The sequence below is a fragment of the Tenrec ecaudatus genome, chromosome 11 (genome assembly GCF_050624435.1).
Source record: "Tenrec ecaudatus isolate mTenEca1 chromosome 11, mTenEca1.hap1, whole genome shotgun sequence".
NCBI classification, from domain to species: domain Eukaryota; kingdom Metazoa; phylum Chordata; class Mammalia; order Afrosoricida; family Tenrecidae; genus Tenrec; species Tenrec ecaudatus.
This window is the reverse complement of record NC_134540.1, coordinates 149,339,547-149,354,528: the sequence shown is the minus strand read 5'-3', so window position 1 is coordinate 149,354,528 and position 14,982 is coordinate 149,339,547. Positions and strand designations below refer to the sequence as shown.

Below are 14,982 nucleotides of genomic sequence, written 5' to 3'. Positions count from 1 at the left end.
CATTGGTCCAGATAAGGGTTAATAAGAAAATAAAATATAGCAGACTAAGTACTGTAAATAAACATACTGTATATCCCAAACCAGAGATATACTGGTACTTGTATTCAGCAATTCTTGGGTGGAGCAAGGGGGCGTGACCACGCCTGGGTAAGACTGTAGAGGCTATGTCATTGGTCAGAGCCCTGGAGAAGAGAGGCCACATCCGACATTCATCTGGCCAGGATGCGGGGCGCCCCAGGTACCAGCACACAGAAGTGGGCAGGTTCTTGCCCAGCACAGCACTGACATCACAGAGACTGCCAGAGTTCAGGAGCAAAGAAGATCTGTGAGATCAGCAGTCATTGGCCCACCCACAGAGGTTGCAGGTGTTGCAGATGGGCGGGAGAGACTAGAGAACACTCGCACTGCACCGGAGAACAGGGTCCCCCTCACTCCAGTATAAGTCGAGGGGGGCTTGTTCAGCATAAAAATGTGCTGAAAAACCCAGCTTATAAACGGGCATATACGGTAAAAAGAACAGTGTAACACCTGTAGACACACACAAAGATTAACATAGTGTGTTCTAAGCATTATTAAAATACCCAAAGCACACAGTCATCAGTAAAATTGGATTATTCAATGGTGAATAATGCTTGGTAAACTTTAAAACACAACAAGGTAGCCTTTAAAAAAAATTTTTCACAGTAACCTGTACGTCTAAAATTTTCACTGTAAAATAAAACCACACTGAAAATTTAAAATATGTATGTAATGGAGCTATATATGTGGCTCAGATAGTTATACATGCTTTTAACTTAAAGGAATATCTTAAAGGAGATCCAAAGGCTTCCAGGGAAAGAGAAAATTTCATGCACTGCAAAAAATCTATCAACTGTAGTACCTGACCCATATAATTCAGTGACACAGAGTCCACTATTATAAACACACACACACACACACACACGTCCTAGTCAGTTTCCAAGATGCCATCTGTGTAATACAGATTTTGACCATAATGCGGAGAAGCTTCTGCCTGATTCTTTAATAGCAAAAGGAAAGTCGAATCAAAGCCCAAATTGGAGGGAAATGGATGAAGGGAATATGCAGGAGGCCTTGAGAACTTCCTAGCGTGAAGAACAATTCGCTACAGTGTTCGCCCTAGGTCTTCCACAGTTGCACTTCTCTCCTGCATGAATCTCCTGGGCATTGCTCTGAAGCAGAGAGAGGTTGCAATTCCTATTTGGCCAAAGGAGACACCAAGCAGAAGCCAGAGGGCCATTCAAATGGAACACAGAGATGGGGATTTGGGAAACTGTTATCCTCTGGAACTTATAAAATGTTTATTCGCCATGGTAACTGATCACATCGACATTCCTGGGAATCTAGAGTAGAGTTGTCGGTCTTCGCAGCTAGTTCACATGTAAACAATCCTTCTCCCAATGTGCTCTATGACAATAATTATGCTATTCATCATCCAAACTAGGTCACTTTGGACAGAGAAAGTCGTCGTTCTTAAGAAATCACATGGCACACGTGCAAAGCAGGCCTATCTCAGGCAAAGTTGGACAGACATATGGGTTTGTTACCAAGGCTATGTTGGAATGTATGTCTAAATAAGGAGGAACTACCATGAGACAGTTACTACATGACATAACATTATTTTAACCGTTTTACTGGCATATAATTCACATATCATATAAATAAGGAGGTCAATCACATTGAGAAAAGTTGTACAATCACCACCACAATCAATATTAGAATGTTTTCTTCTTTCTTGTAGTCACAGTTGTTACCTCCAGTTGTCTCGATAGCTTTACCTAACCTGAATTTCAAATACAGAAGAACATACGAAACAAAATGGTGAAGAGATCACCGAAGAGATGGGTGCTATAATAAAGTGTGGTAAAGTAAAACGAAAAACAGATGGTGCCCAGCCACCAGAGAGAATAGCGTCTGGGATCTTAAAGGCTTGTCTTAAAATCAGCACCATCTAAATGAGGTGTCAACTAAATCCACACAGAAGCACACCGGCCTACACATCAGTGATCCAAGGATGGTACATAATAGAATCCAAATCGAGAGGAAGGAATGGTATCAGAGCTTTAATTCCGAACATCTGGTTTGCAGAAGGCTATGATGGCAGGGGAAGTCCAATGTCCATTTGCAGGGTGGCCATGTAAATTAAGTCTCTGGCGCATCTTCTCTGACTATGGACCGAGGATGTGAATAACTTTTTAGAAGGCCTTTTTAGAAGATTTAGTTAGGTTACAATGTAACATCTTATAACATTCTTAAATAAATAATATGCTCACATGAATACCTAAAGGTACAGGGATATTTGTGACATTATGAAAACAATTACAGCATACTATGAGGGGTACCCCCCAAAAAACTTGAATAACACCCCTGAAAGCTATGTATTTAAATTTTTTTTTACAAAGCAACCTTATCACCTTCAAAGTACTCTCTATTACACTTAATACATTTGTCAAACCTGTGATTCTATTCTTGGAAACATTTTTCAAACTCCTGTTTGGAAGGCTGACAGCACCTCCCTGATTTTTTTTCTTCACTTTTTCTGCTTCATCAAAGCACTGTCCTTTCACATCCCTCTTCATTCATAAAAACAAAAAGAAGTCTTCACAGCGTGAGGTTAGGTGAGTAAGGTGGGTGGGGTAAGAGAGGCATGTGGGTTTTTGCCGAAAACTGTTGCTCAGAGGAGATGGCTGCGTGAGCAGGTCCCTTGGCTTGGTGGCAAAACAATTCCCCCATCTGCCACAAGTCAGGCCTTTTTTGTTGCAATCTTTAAAAACCTCTAAAGAGAAAGACCTCTTTGAAAAGAAGGAATCGTGGTGGTGCGGTGAGTTAAAAGGTGGGCTGCTAAACTCAAAGTTGGTGCTGCAAACTGCATGAGAAAGATGCAGATGTCTGCATCAGTGAAGATTTAGCGTCTCAGAAACCCTATTTGGAGGTGCTGTTGATCAGAATGAACTCATGGGCAATAATCATGTTTTTTTTTAATTTTCATTCTTTTACTTTACAAGTTTTTAAAAATTGGGAGTTAATAACTGTATCACATCATTCCATAGTTCAATCAAATCAAGCGGTATTGTACAACTGCGATCACAATCAGTTTCCAAACATCCTTTTCCTTCCTGGACAACTTTACATCATCATTGTTTTACCCCCCACCCCCACGCCGCCGCCCCCCCCCCACTATACCACCATCACCACCACCACCCAGAAACTCTTAGACTACTTGCTGTCCTTATAGGTTCATGAATCCTGGGTTTCATATACCAAACAATTGAAAAACATGTAACATAAATTCAAGAGGGTGACTCCCAATGACATAACACATCTGAGCTAAACCCCAATATGAGCAAACAAACAAAATACAGAAAATGTTGAAAACCAGATCAAGACAAGCATGCATCAGAGGGGCGCATCAACTGACAAGGCTGCAACCGTTCCAGTCAGGTCTGCAATCTTTACAGTCATCGCCCCAGGGCAGTTGTAGGAACTACCTGGAAAACAAGCCTCAGGTGCGCTAGCTCTCTTCATGACAGAGGGCTGGGAACAGAGTAGGGTGTGTTCTTTTTCTTATTCTTTTATTAAAGAAAAATGATACCACAATCTACTTTTTGTTCCTTTCTTCTATTTAATACTTTGCTTACAATAGTACCTTCCATAAGTGGCCCTCAATCCAAAGATTGAGTGAAAGAGGGATTGAATACGTGAACAAAACAAATCTCTCACTGGGAATGCTGAACAAGGTCAAGTACTCTCCAAAGAACCCAAAATGGTTATCAGCATTCCCAGTGAAAATAAGTTACATGTATATAAAACATAGTGTGGAAACTTTCCGCTTTATATTTTCTTAACCAAACATTATATTGAAACATAAGATTATAAGCAGAGCCTTTCATTTTATGTATTTGTACTGACATTTCCAAAATTAATTTATGCATTGATATATATAGTTAAATCCCTTTCATCAACATCTGAGAACTTCCTGTGAAGTCAGTTACTTCTCAGTCACTGGGGACGCAAAGGCATAATTCATGCCATCAAACAGCTTTGGGTTTAAAAAATAATAACTTCTGGATTGTTCTATTGGAAGTGAATCTGATTTATGAAATGTACATGATCATTTTAAAACAATCCTCAGCCACATATAGGTATACCTCATTTTATTTTTACTTCATATTACCGTGCTTCACAGACATTGAGAGCAGACAAACTGAAGGTTTGGACCACCCCGATGTTGGACAATTACAGGTGCCAACATGTCAATAGCCCGCGCTCACTTCCTGTCTCTACGTCACATTTTGGTCATTCTCACAACATTTCAAATGTCTTCACAGTGCTACGGCACAATTCATAAACTATATTCTAGTGGAAATCTAATTTTTAATTTCACTAGGGAAAAAAAGTGTGTGCCTTGCTTGAAACAAGCCCACTGCATTTCTGAGGTATCCTTGTAAACAAATTGCTACCGGATTCATATGAGAGAATTGAAGGCTTTCATTTCACATATGGTGCTTTCGCAAAGAGTTATGAGTGACTTATGATTCACTCACAGACCAGACTTGATTCTGACTCACAGCCACCCTGTGGGACAGTGGGCAATGGTTACTATGAGTTTGCAAGAATGTAACTCTTTATGACATCCTGATCTTTCTCCCTCAGAACATCTGGGGATTTCAAGTTGCTGACCTTGTGGTTAATAGTTCAAGACTGGGGTCCTACATTTATCATTAGCATATTTATTATATGAATTATAATAAATATTGAAAGATATTGAGTATTTTTAACTTTTCTCCATGAGCTCTAAATAATAATAAATAGTACCTCCTATGTGGTTAAGATGACCAAGCTAAAATAACTTTCATCCCACATCCCATTTGTTTCATCGTAAAATCTGAATTCACTGGAGCCAGATAAGATGTATTAACGTACAATTAAGAAATAATAGTAAGTATGCATGGTTCAGTTTTTGCAGTCAGAACTTAAATCTATTGCAGATGTGTGGGTAGAATCCCACACAAATTATGGATGATGTTTCTACCACTATAGACCATCGTATTAAAAATCTGTTACTTTCATACCTTCATTTCTCTCCAATTTAGAATGAACAGTGAGGATAAGTATAAATCAAAATTTACCACAGGTAACCAAGAAAAGGCGTAACATCTCTGTTTCTGTCAATATTTTAAAAGAGAACTGTAATTAAAAAAGTAAAAATGAAAATAAATAAATAAAACATTTTAAACCATGTATTGAGATTAATATATAGCTGGCACCATTATGGGCATAAGGGATTTAAAGATTAGACTTGTTCCTTAACTGCGATAGTTTATTGTGCCAGCCTGGCTGATAAACACAAGTAGGATTAACTGAAGGGCAGAGGGATAAATGGCTCGGTGAGCCTCGCCTTGCTTGTTCTTTGCCTCAGTTTAAAGGGGTACACTACCTGTGGGATGCCTAGCCTGTGGACTGTGTCGCTATAAGGTGAGGTCCCTTCAAGCCCACACGATTGGAATGTTCATCTCTGGAGCTGGGGACCGACAGTTGATGACAGTTGGGGACCTGCCTTGCTGTTTGCTGCCTATATATATAGCCCAGCTCGCTCTACAGAAGGGGACTGTCAACTGGTGGCTCTCAAGCCTAAAAGGACTGCTAGTGTCTCACTGCTTTAAAATTTAACTGTTAATTTCTTGTACTATCTATCTGTATATAATTTAACGGTTCATTTCTTGTATTTTATATATCTATCTTTATAAATATATTTATATATAATTACTAGCAATCTGGTTTGTCTCTCTAGAGAACCCTGTCCAACACATTAACCTACTAGAATGTACAGTCGGATAGGAAAGATATAGATTTTTAAACAAAAGGAATATGTACTGGGGAGAGGGGGGAGTGAACTAAACCCTAAAGGATTACCCAAAAATGGTTTATCAAGCATCTAGTTTATGATTTATATATAATTTTTTGTTGTAACGAAGTTGGATAGACTAAATAAGAGGACGACTCTTAACTCCATCATTCAAGGGATGTTGCTTCTCTGGATTGCAAAGAAAATTAACTTATTGTATGGGGAGATCAGTTCGTTTCACATGATTATCTAGGAGACATAACTTATTTGAAGGGAAAATATAGGTTTGTCAGTTTTATGAAATATTTAACGATTTTATTTCCTATTAAATCTGTTTACTCTTGCCCTTAAAGTTTCAGATTTCCTTTATATTCCCTAGTCCTCTCAGAATTCTTTTTTAGGAGGGGTGGGGGAATAATCAGATCCATTAAAGCAGTTAAATGAAAGAGCTTTCTGAGTACATTCAAGACCCAGTAATACTCTATTTTAATTAAATAAAATCCCACCCCACTTGCCATGTGTCAATTCTGGCTCTGAAGACGTCCTTCGCTTCGGTGTAGAACTGTGCTTCCCACAGAGTTCACGCACTGACTTTTCAACTTTTCGGCAGTCGATCACCAGACAGGTCTTCCCAAGTGCCTCTGGGTAGACCTGAAGGTAATCTTTTGGTTAGCTGCTGGACTCTCACCATTTGAAGCCCCTGGGGACACCTTCACTTAGATAACGGTTTATCAATAACTCTCTCCACTAATGACTATAAGAAGTCTCTATGAAATATCCACATTAACCTGTAGATTTAGCATCTATTTTCATTACTAGCTCCTATCACATGTTGGAACCATGGCTATTCCTTGCCAAATCTCAACGTTTTACCATAAAATAAAGGTTAGGCTTGTATAACTTCTGTATTTTACTCTTGTCTAACAAAAGACATTCAATAACTGTATTGGTCCGTGACTTTTCAATCCCCGCTGAAAGATTTCTTTAAGCTATACAATATGCGCAACATTTTATGAATCCTATACATCAGCATTTTAAGGTAGTCTGAACTGACTATACTAACAAACCGTCATTCATTGATGCAGGAAATAGGCACATTTTATGATCACCATAATCTTTTGGTAATCAGTGCCTTCTGCTTTTTGGTTTTAATATTTTATTTTCTAATATGGTTCAGTGCATATGTAATGCAGAAAGTTGATTGCTTGATAAGCACATTTAGAAAAATATGAGAAAAAATAAAAACAAATCTGGAAAGGAGATTGCTTGATAAAGTCATTTACAAAATATGAGAAAACTAAAAGCAAGTCTGGAAAGCTTTTCTATGCAAAACGCAATCTGAAAAGCTTTGAGGAATAACGTTGGTAAGTCATCCATCACACATCTGTGGGCCCTAATGTAAGACACAGTGTATAGAACAGGGGACCAAAACAGGATGATATTCATGAATGAAATAATCTTCACGAAACAAGGAGGGGCTGAGTGCACTCTCTCTGCCTACAGTAGTATCTCTGAGGTTCTCACCAAGAGAACCTTGGTGTGCCTTACACATCGGTGAGAGAAGAGGTCTCAACTCACTCACTAATTCTGTCATCCTGAATAAATTATGTCACCTTTCTACGTCGTTGTGTATTTGCAGTCTAGGTTGCTGGGAGAATGAAGCTAAATGCATGACACAGATAAATATGCTAACAAACCTGCTGTAACTGAAATGTGAGTTATCTGAATCCTGATCTCCATCCCTCCCTCCACCCCCATGATCTCCAACATGGAGAATGGACAGCTTTTGTGGTGTGTTTCAACATTCCTCAAGTCAGAGACTGGCACAAAGATGTGGAGTGGGAGGCTCTGTCAGGACAAAGAAAGATCGCAAACAGAGAGAGCAGAGCATCTCTGGATCTTTCCTATACAAAGATGGCCCACACTGTCAGGAACACAAGTCCATATGGAAGTCAACATCTATAGTCAGGTACTCTTTGAATCCAGGAGGGAAAAAAGCAAGGGATATGAGGGCAAGGGCAAATGTAGACACTCTAGGAGAGATTTTCTTGAATAGTTATGCTTAGAGCCTTGTGAGAGCCAGACAAACCCTAAAAACAAGATGATAAGTCAGCAGGAATTCTTTGAAGACTCTGTACTGGCTGCACTGACCAGTCCTCCGAAGGCTTTCATCTGAGTCACATCCACAATGTAAATCTCGGGATAATCCGAAAGGCAATGCTTCCTTTCCTAAACCTCAAGTTCCTGCAACCACCTGCATGTGTACGGCGCCTTCTGGAATCCGTTTCCACGGGAATACGTTTTTGCTCCAACTCTCCAAGTTGAAAATGCTCTGGACACTGGCCCGGCTGTCTGTTCAAGTCCTTCTCTCACCGCAGTTGAACTTTGATATCAGAAAGGGCGTTGGCATTTCCGCTCTCGTTCTTCAAGGTCACTTAACACTTCTTGGCTCCTTCCGGCGGCACCCATCATCTGTCAATGTACTGGTGACTCTGATTTCTTGAAAACACAGCCCATCCTCTCCTTCAACCCGATTGCTGTCTCCGCCGGAGCTCTATGCTTTAAACGATTGGTCACTGCTGGTGTGTCCACACTGGATTTACTCAAAAATCCTCAAGACTGTATTTGTACAGATACCATCATGAATACCAGTAATAATCCCTTAAGATAGCACTTACAGTGTCAGTCACAATTCTAAACACTCTACATGTATGGACTCCTTTAATTTTCCTCACAACTCCATGAGACTTCTCTTAGGAGGAAACTGAGATTCGAGTGGGCTGAATAAATTGCCCTGGTTAATTAAGCTGATAAAGGACATAACCAGAATGCGAGACAAAAATCTATGTGCAGTTAGAAGCATGCACCTTCTTCCTCCACAGCAAGTCGTCTTCCCTCATCCAGGTCTGTGCCCCATTGACACCAACTTATACACTGGGCCCAGGCTGACATAAGCGAATTCCGCTCTCTAACGTCTGCTAGAGATGTTGCTTCCACAGTAAAACGCAGATCCGAATAGCAGACAAATTCAACTCCATTCAGCCATATATGTTCTCTAGTTTGCTAAAGATCTCTCTGTCCCCAGACGACAATCAGGTTGTTCTTTTCACAACTTCCACTACCCGCAAACCATGTCACCCAGGCACTCTCTGTTTGAATCGCTTTGTTCTCTCCTCTCCAAGGGAAAATACGGTGCTGTTCTTAACAACTATCCCAGAGTCTCCCAGAACACATGGAAGTGCATTTGAAAAGGAAAACATGGCAAAAGAGTCACCAGAAAACTTGAATGGTATTTTAGAAATAAGCTGACCATATGTTACGGCACCACTTAGCAGTAAAAACTACAGATTTGTATCATCAAAAAGTCTGTGAGCAATTAATAAACATGATCTCATTCAGGAAACACACCAGATCCCACACATTTTTAGATTTAATGCTTAAAATAGCAAAGCCCTCCTAGCCAGAAAATAAAGTGTTCCCATAGGATTCCCACATCCCATACCTGTTTATAAACGGAGGCCCTTCATAACACCTAGCGCAACACATTCTCTGTTCACAGAAGAGGAAGCTGTCATATACAGTGACCCAATTCTGGTCTTCTTTTTAGAAATCTGAATAAATTATATCGCAGTGTCATTAGACTAAAACCATAATCATAGGATGAAGCTTTGCTAAAGAGACTAGAAAGTTCTGCTCATTCTTGCCCAATGAACCATCTATTGGGGCTGACGTGAATCTGGTTCTCAGATTAAGTCCGCTGGGTACAGAAAGCTAAGCAAGCCGCAGGTGGTGACAAGGTCTGGATAAGAGAACTTGCCCAGATGGCGAAGGGAGCATACCCAAGGGCTAAGGTGTGCTGAAGGATGCCTCCTACCCCAGGCAGCAGGTGTGCTGAGGAATTTGGAGAAGCTATCCCTGCTCTCGCAGTGCTCCACATACTATAAAGAGGCACGCGTCCTATTGAAGCTGAGAGGGAGGGAGTTAAATGAACCCATGTTCAAACATCTGCCAGTGTAAAGCAAGCACTGAATTATTCAAGGCTCTGAAAGGTCCAATCTCTTCCCCCACTCTACTTCCTTTTGCCATTCGTCACCCCTCACCAAGCTGCATAAATTAATACCCACCAATATTCCCAGCTCAGCACAGCAAGTGCATGAAGATCACTCTAGAAGCTATGAGGATAACTGAATACAGTATTACTATTGCCTCGAATAGTTTCGCTTCTCACCTCTTCTGCTTATGGTTGTTGGTTGCCCTGTGCTGATTCTGGTTCATGACAACTTCCAACGAGCAAGTGGTCATTCTAAAATGTGCTTTCTCTGTAAAACGTTCTCCAACTTGCCACAAAGGATCAGGAGCACTTTTCAAGGGCCACCATTGTGACACTTTAGCTGTCTGTCAGCAATCACTTATTGTGAACACCACCTGTCGAACTCTGGGTGCTTTGAGAGAAGAGCTCTTCACCCTTGAATTTCACCTACTGGCTGTAACACTATCAGACAGTCACAGCCGGCTAGCAGGTTTCAATAATGCTGAACGACTGAATGAATGGCAATAGCCGAGATTAAAGCACTCATTGCAGATGGGACCAGGACTGTCCTGCCATGCAATAAGAATTTAACCAAATGAACATTTTCTTTAATTCTTTATAAATTTGAAAACAAGAATCTAACTCGGTATTTTTTTCCATCTTCCCATTACTTATATTCTTAATCCTCGTTGTACAAAATAAAAATTTGCTTCATTTACAAATACAACAAATTCAATAAATACTCATTTCTGGTAGCGCTAACACAGATGTCCCCAAGCATCGCTAAAAAATACCAGCACCTGAGACACCATTTAAGGCTCTCTCTCTGTGGTTTTGCATTCCCCGTTTTTTATTCATCACCGTGATATCGCTCCCCGTTGTCCCTTGGGTTGAGGAAAGGGAGACCTTGGTGTGTATTTGGACAGAGAATCCCTCTCGGCCCTGAAGCCTCACTACCTTATTTCACAGGCCTTTTTCCCAGGTGCTGCTAAGCTGCAGCATGGTGTAGCTGTTGATGTTAATTAATTTATGCAAATCAGCTAGGTACCATCCCTGATTAATGTCTTGGCTGCTTTATTAATTTTGAATACTTAAGAGGTTGTTGGACATGTATGATGCAGTATCTGCATAGAGAATAACTACTCATATGATTAATTTAAACCCTGAAGAACGGTACTTGATCTCTTCTGGTTGATACGACTAATTACATATCATTTATAACTTTGAAAAAAAGTAATAGCCCCAAAAATGAAGTTAAGTTTTACAAATTTTCTACGAGTGACAGGGGCATCTCACACACTTAAAAGAGCAGTATGAATTTGCAATGTGAAATGAATAGCAGAGAAACGTCGTGTCTACTCTGTGGCATCATGCACTGTACCTCTCCCAGGAGGATAATCTAGCAGGCATAGGTGAAGGGCAGTCCTGGCATATCCCAGCCCTACCCAAGTCTTAAGCTCTCTGCCAAATGTGGAGTCACTGGGTGGTACAAATGATTAAGCTCCTGGCTACTAGCTGAATGGTTGGCAGTCAGGAAAAAGGTCTGGGGATCTACTTCCCAAAAAATCAGCCATTGAAAATTCAATAAAGCAATAGTTCTCTGATGCGTATGGGGTTGCCAGGAGTCAAGTCAGCTCAAAAGCACATGGTTTGGGTTTTATGCCCTGTAGGTCAAAAGAGTTTCATTACATGAAAGCTACATCACTTCATTAATGAAGATGCATTACTTCATTCATTCATTCATTCATTCAGCAAAAGCCATACAGAATTTTCAGGAGGCCTTTCTGTTATTATTGTAACTTGTAAATATTCGTGTGTTCCGATTTAACTTGTGCTACTTTTTTCATGAAGTGCTAAGCTTCTGTAGAGGCTGGATTAATATTGCTCACTGCTGTGTATCACCCATGAACATGCAAAGCAGTAAGGAGAATCCAAACTGGTTTTATTGATTTAATTTTTATGGCTAAAATTATTTTCTGTCAATTTCATGAACATCAAAATCAGGTAAGTCTGCTCCTTAGATATTTGCTCTAAACTATAGACATTTAAAGGCATTTAAATATAAAAGGAAAGCGATAATTACAAGAGAATTTTCCCCTTTTTACTAGGGTGTGTACGTAGTGGCACGATGTTAAAAGAAATGAATGACGCTACGGAATTTAAACAAATAGCTCTTTATTTGCTCAAGGCGCTGTACTCAAAAGCATAGCATAGAACAGCTAACATTAGAAGGACACAGTCCAAGGAGATGCAGTAACAGCAAGCGAAAATACAATAATATCAGGCACAGTGTGACTACTTATCATTTCATTTACAAATAAGCAAGGGGAAAAAGGGGCTACCGAAAAAGGAAACAAGGAAAAAGCACTGCAGTGGTGGCATTGTGGGGCATAGTGTTGAGCTGCTGACCAAGGTCAACAATTCAAACCCACCAGCCGGTCCTCGGGGGGAAAATGAGGCTTGCGGCTCCCATAAAGATGTCCAGGTGGGGGTTGCTATGACTCTGAATTATCGCCGTGGCAACAGTGAATTTGATTTAGTCTCATGCCAAGGAGAGTCCTAAGGAGAATCAGAAAAGTCTTCTGGGAAAACATCTATTCTAGAGTCTCTCTTCCTTCTTCCTCCAAAAACGGTCGAATCAACTCAGTTCCAACTGTTTCCTCTCCATCTCCCAAATGCCAAATAAACTCAGCTCCAACTAACGGAGACATCGTGTGTGTCAGCTGTCAGCGGAGAACCTCTCTTCAGAGGGTTTTCAGTGGCTGATATTTCCGAAGCAGCTCTGGGTAGACGCCTATCCCCAACCTTTGGGTTAGCTGTCAGCATGTTAACTATTTGCAGTTCCGGCCAGGGGTCTTCAGATTACAGCCCGCGGGCCACGTGTGGCCCGCCAAGAACATTTATGCCGCCCTCCGGTTTTTGCCCCGTTTTGATTTTTACTTCAAAATACGATATGTGCAGTGTGCATAGAAATTTGTCGATAGTTTTTTTTAAACTATAGTCTGGCCCTCCAACAGGTCTGAGGGACAGTGAACTGGCACCCTGTCTACAAAGTTTGAGGACTTTGAGAGGCAGGCACATGCATCCCTGGCAATAGAAAGATGATAGCAAATGAAGAGCAACCCCTAGCACTGAGCACGTGCTGCTGGAGGCCAACAAGTCCGTTTGGGCCACAGTTTCGAGCACAGCAGAGGAAATGCCAGGGAGGGTAAGTTGCAGCAAAATCACTGAAATGCTTGGATTAAAGTCTATTATTTAAAACATTTATAAAAAATCTAAGTATGTGAAAGTTCTGGAAACGGGAAGTCGTTATTGTTGATGCTTGTTTCTCATAAATGGGACTTGAAAATGAGATCTTTCTGTATTGCTTTTTGTCCTTTCAGATGAGGACCCAGGTCAACATTCTGTGACCACGCTTTGGTTTTCGGTCTGGCAATCCACACAGCAGGGTTACCTTTGGGAAATCACTTTCCTCTCTAAATATCTTTTAGAAAATATTTCTACAAGCCTTGAAAACATCTGGGAGCAGCCCTAGTCTGCATGTATGGGGTCGCCATGATTTGAAATCCAATCAATGGCAATAAACAGCAACACGGAGAGAAAGAAAGGCTGGCTAGTCCTTTGTTCTCTCGAGGAGTCTGGTGGTGGAACAGCTGTGCATTGGGCTGAGAACTGTGTGGCAGGAGTTCGAGACCATCACCCTCTCTGCAGCAGGGGAAAGACCGGCCCTGCCCCAGTACAGAGCTGCAGTCTCAGAAAGCCCCAGCGGTGGGTCTGTCCTGTCCTATAGGGGCTCTGTGAGTTGGCAGTGACAAAGTGGCAGTGAGGGTTTGTTTTGTTTTATTTCTCTCTACATTAACTCATGACCACATAGCCATTTATATCCCCCATCATATAGCTAATTTAAAATATGGATTACTAATACATTTTCTCCACAAACAATGCTTTGAATTCTTTCTTTACCCAAGTGATCAGCTGCCATTAATATTTTAAGTAAGAAAAATTATATTCGCCCAGAATTTGAAAACACCAGTAGAGCACCTTTGCCAGTTTCCTCCCATACAACTAAGTACAAGGTTTAAAATAAAATCATTTTTCTTTAATGCAAACCTTCACATATTTTCTTAAAGGCCTTTTTATTTGAATAAGTTGATTTTTTTAATAACAAAGTTATAAATGTGTGAGCCTGTCCTGTATAAGGATAAAGTTGTCATGAGATTAGCCTGGTTCCCAGAAGATCTCTCTCTGTCTTCCAGTGTGTTGGAACAAATGACTCACGGAAATTATACTAATTTTCACAGCAGTGGGCAGTATGCACAGCAGTCTGGTGGGAAATGCATTGCGTCAGACGGGGTGATGATAATTCTAGGTGATGGGAAGAGCAAGGGGTTCCACCAATCTTACTGGTTTGAAATCCAGACCTATCAAAGACGGTTCTTTTTCTACAATTCCCCAAGTAACTGTGGAGCTAGCATTACTGTGATTCCCATCCAATCGGTTGGTTACTAGGCAAGGAATCAATTTACCAGCTTCATTGTCTCCATTTTTCCCTCTTATGGTTCAAAAGAAAAATAGTAATATTCTAGCTAATGGTTGCCTAGTGCATATTAACACTGAACTCTTAGACAGATTGTGGAAATCGTTCTTAATTTATGTGCCAGTGTACAATATCCTATTGCTGTTCGCTTGCTCATTTGCGTTATTTTTAACTGATTTCAAGCCAGCCTCCATCGCCTGCATTTTTAATTTCCATGGTTTAAAATAAGGCTCATGGAAACACTCCTTTTGGGGGTGATCATCTCGATGACTTGATGAATTTGCACCTGAACCTTATCAAGGCAGCAAATGGGTTTGTGCATGATTACCAAGAGTCTCATTGCATCAACGTTCCGGCTTCATTTAGAGACCAGACCAAACACCATGACACAAAAATGAGTAATTTCCCCTTACCAACTGCAGAAAAGTTCCCTTTTTCTCTTTGTTGCAAAATACATATTCAAATGATGATGCCAACTGTGTGCAACAGGTTGTGTATTAGTCCATGTGACTCAGTCCGTACAAGCAGTTTTAGATACCTCTTCTATGTCAC

General features: G+C 40.6%; 1 protein-coding gene across 1 annotated transcript in view; it reads right to left on the bottom strand.

The window, feature by feature from the left end:
* Nucleotides 1-14,982, bottom strand: part of GPC6 (glypican 6) — a 1,382,124-nt gene that overhangs the window by 1,308,214 nt on the left and 58,928 nt on the right. The gene's annotated exons all lie outside the window — the stretch shown is intronic.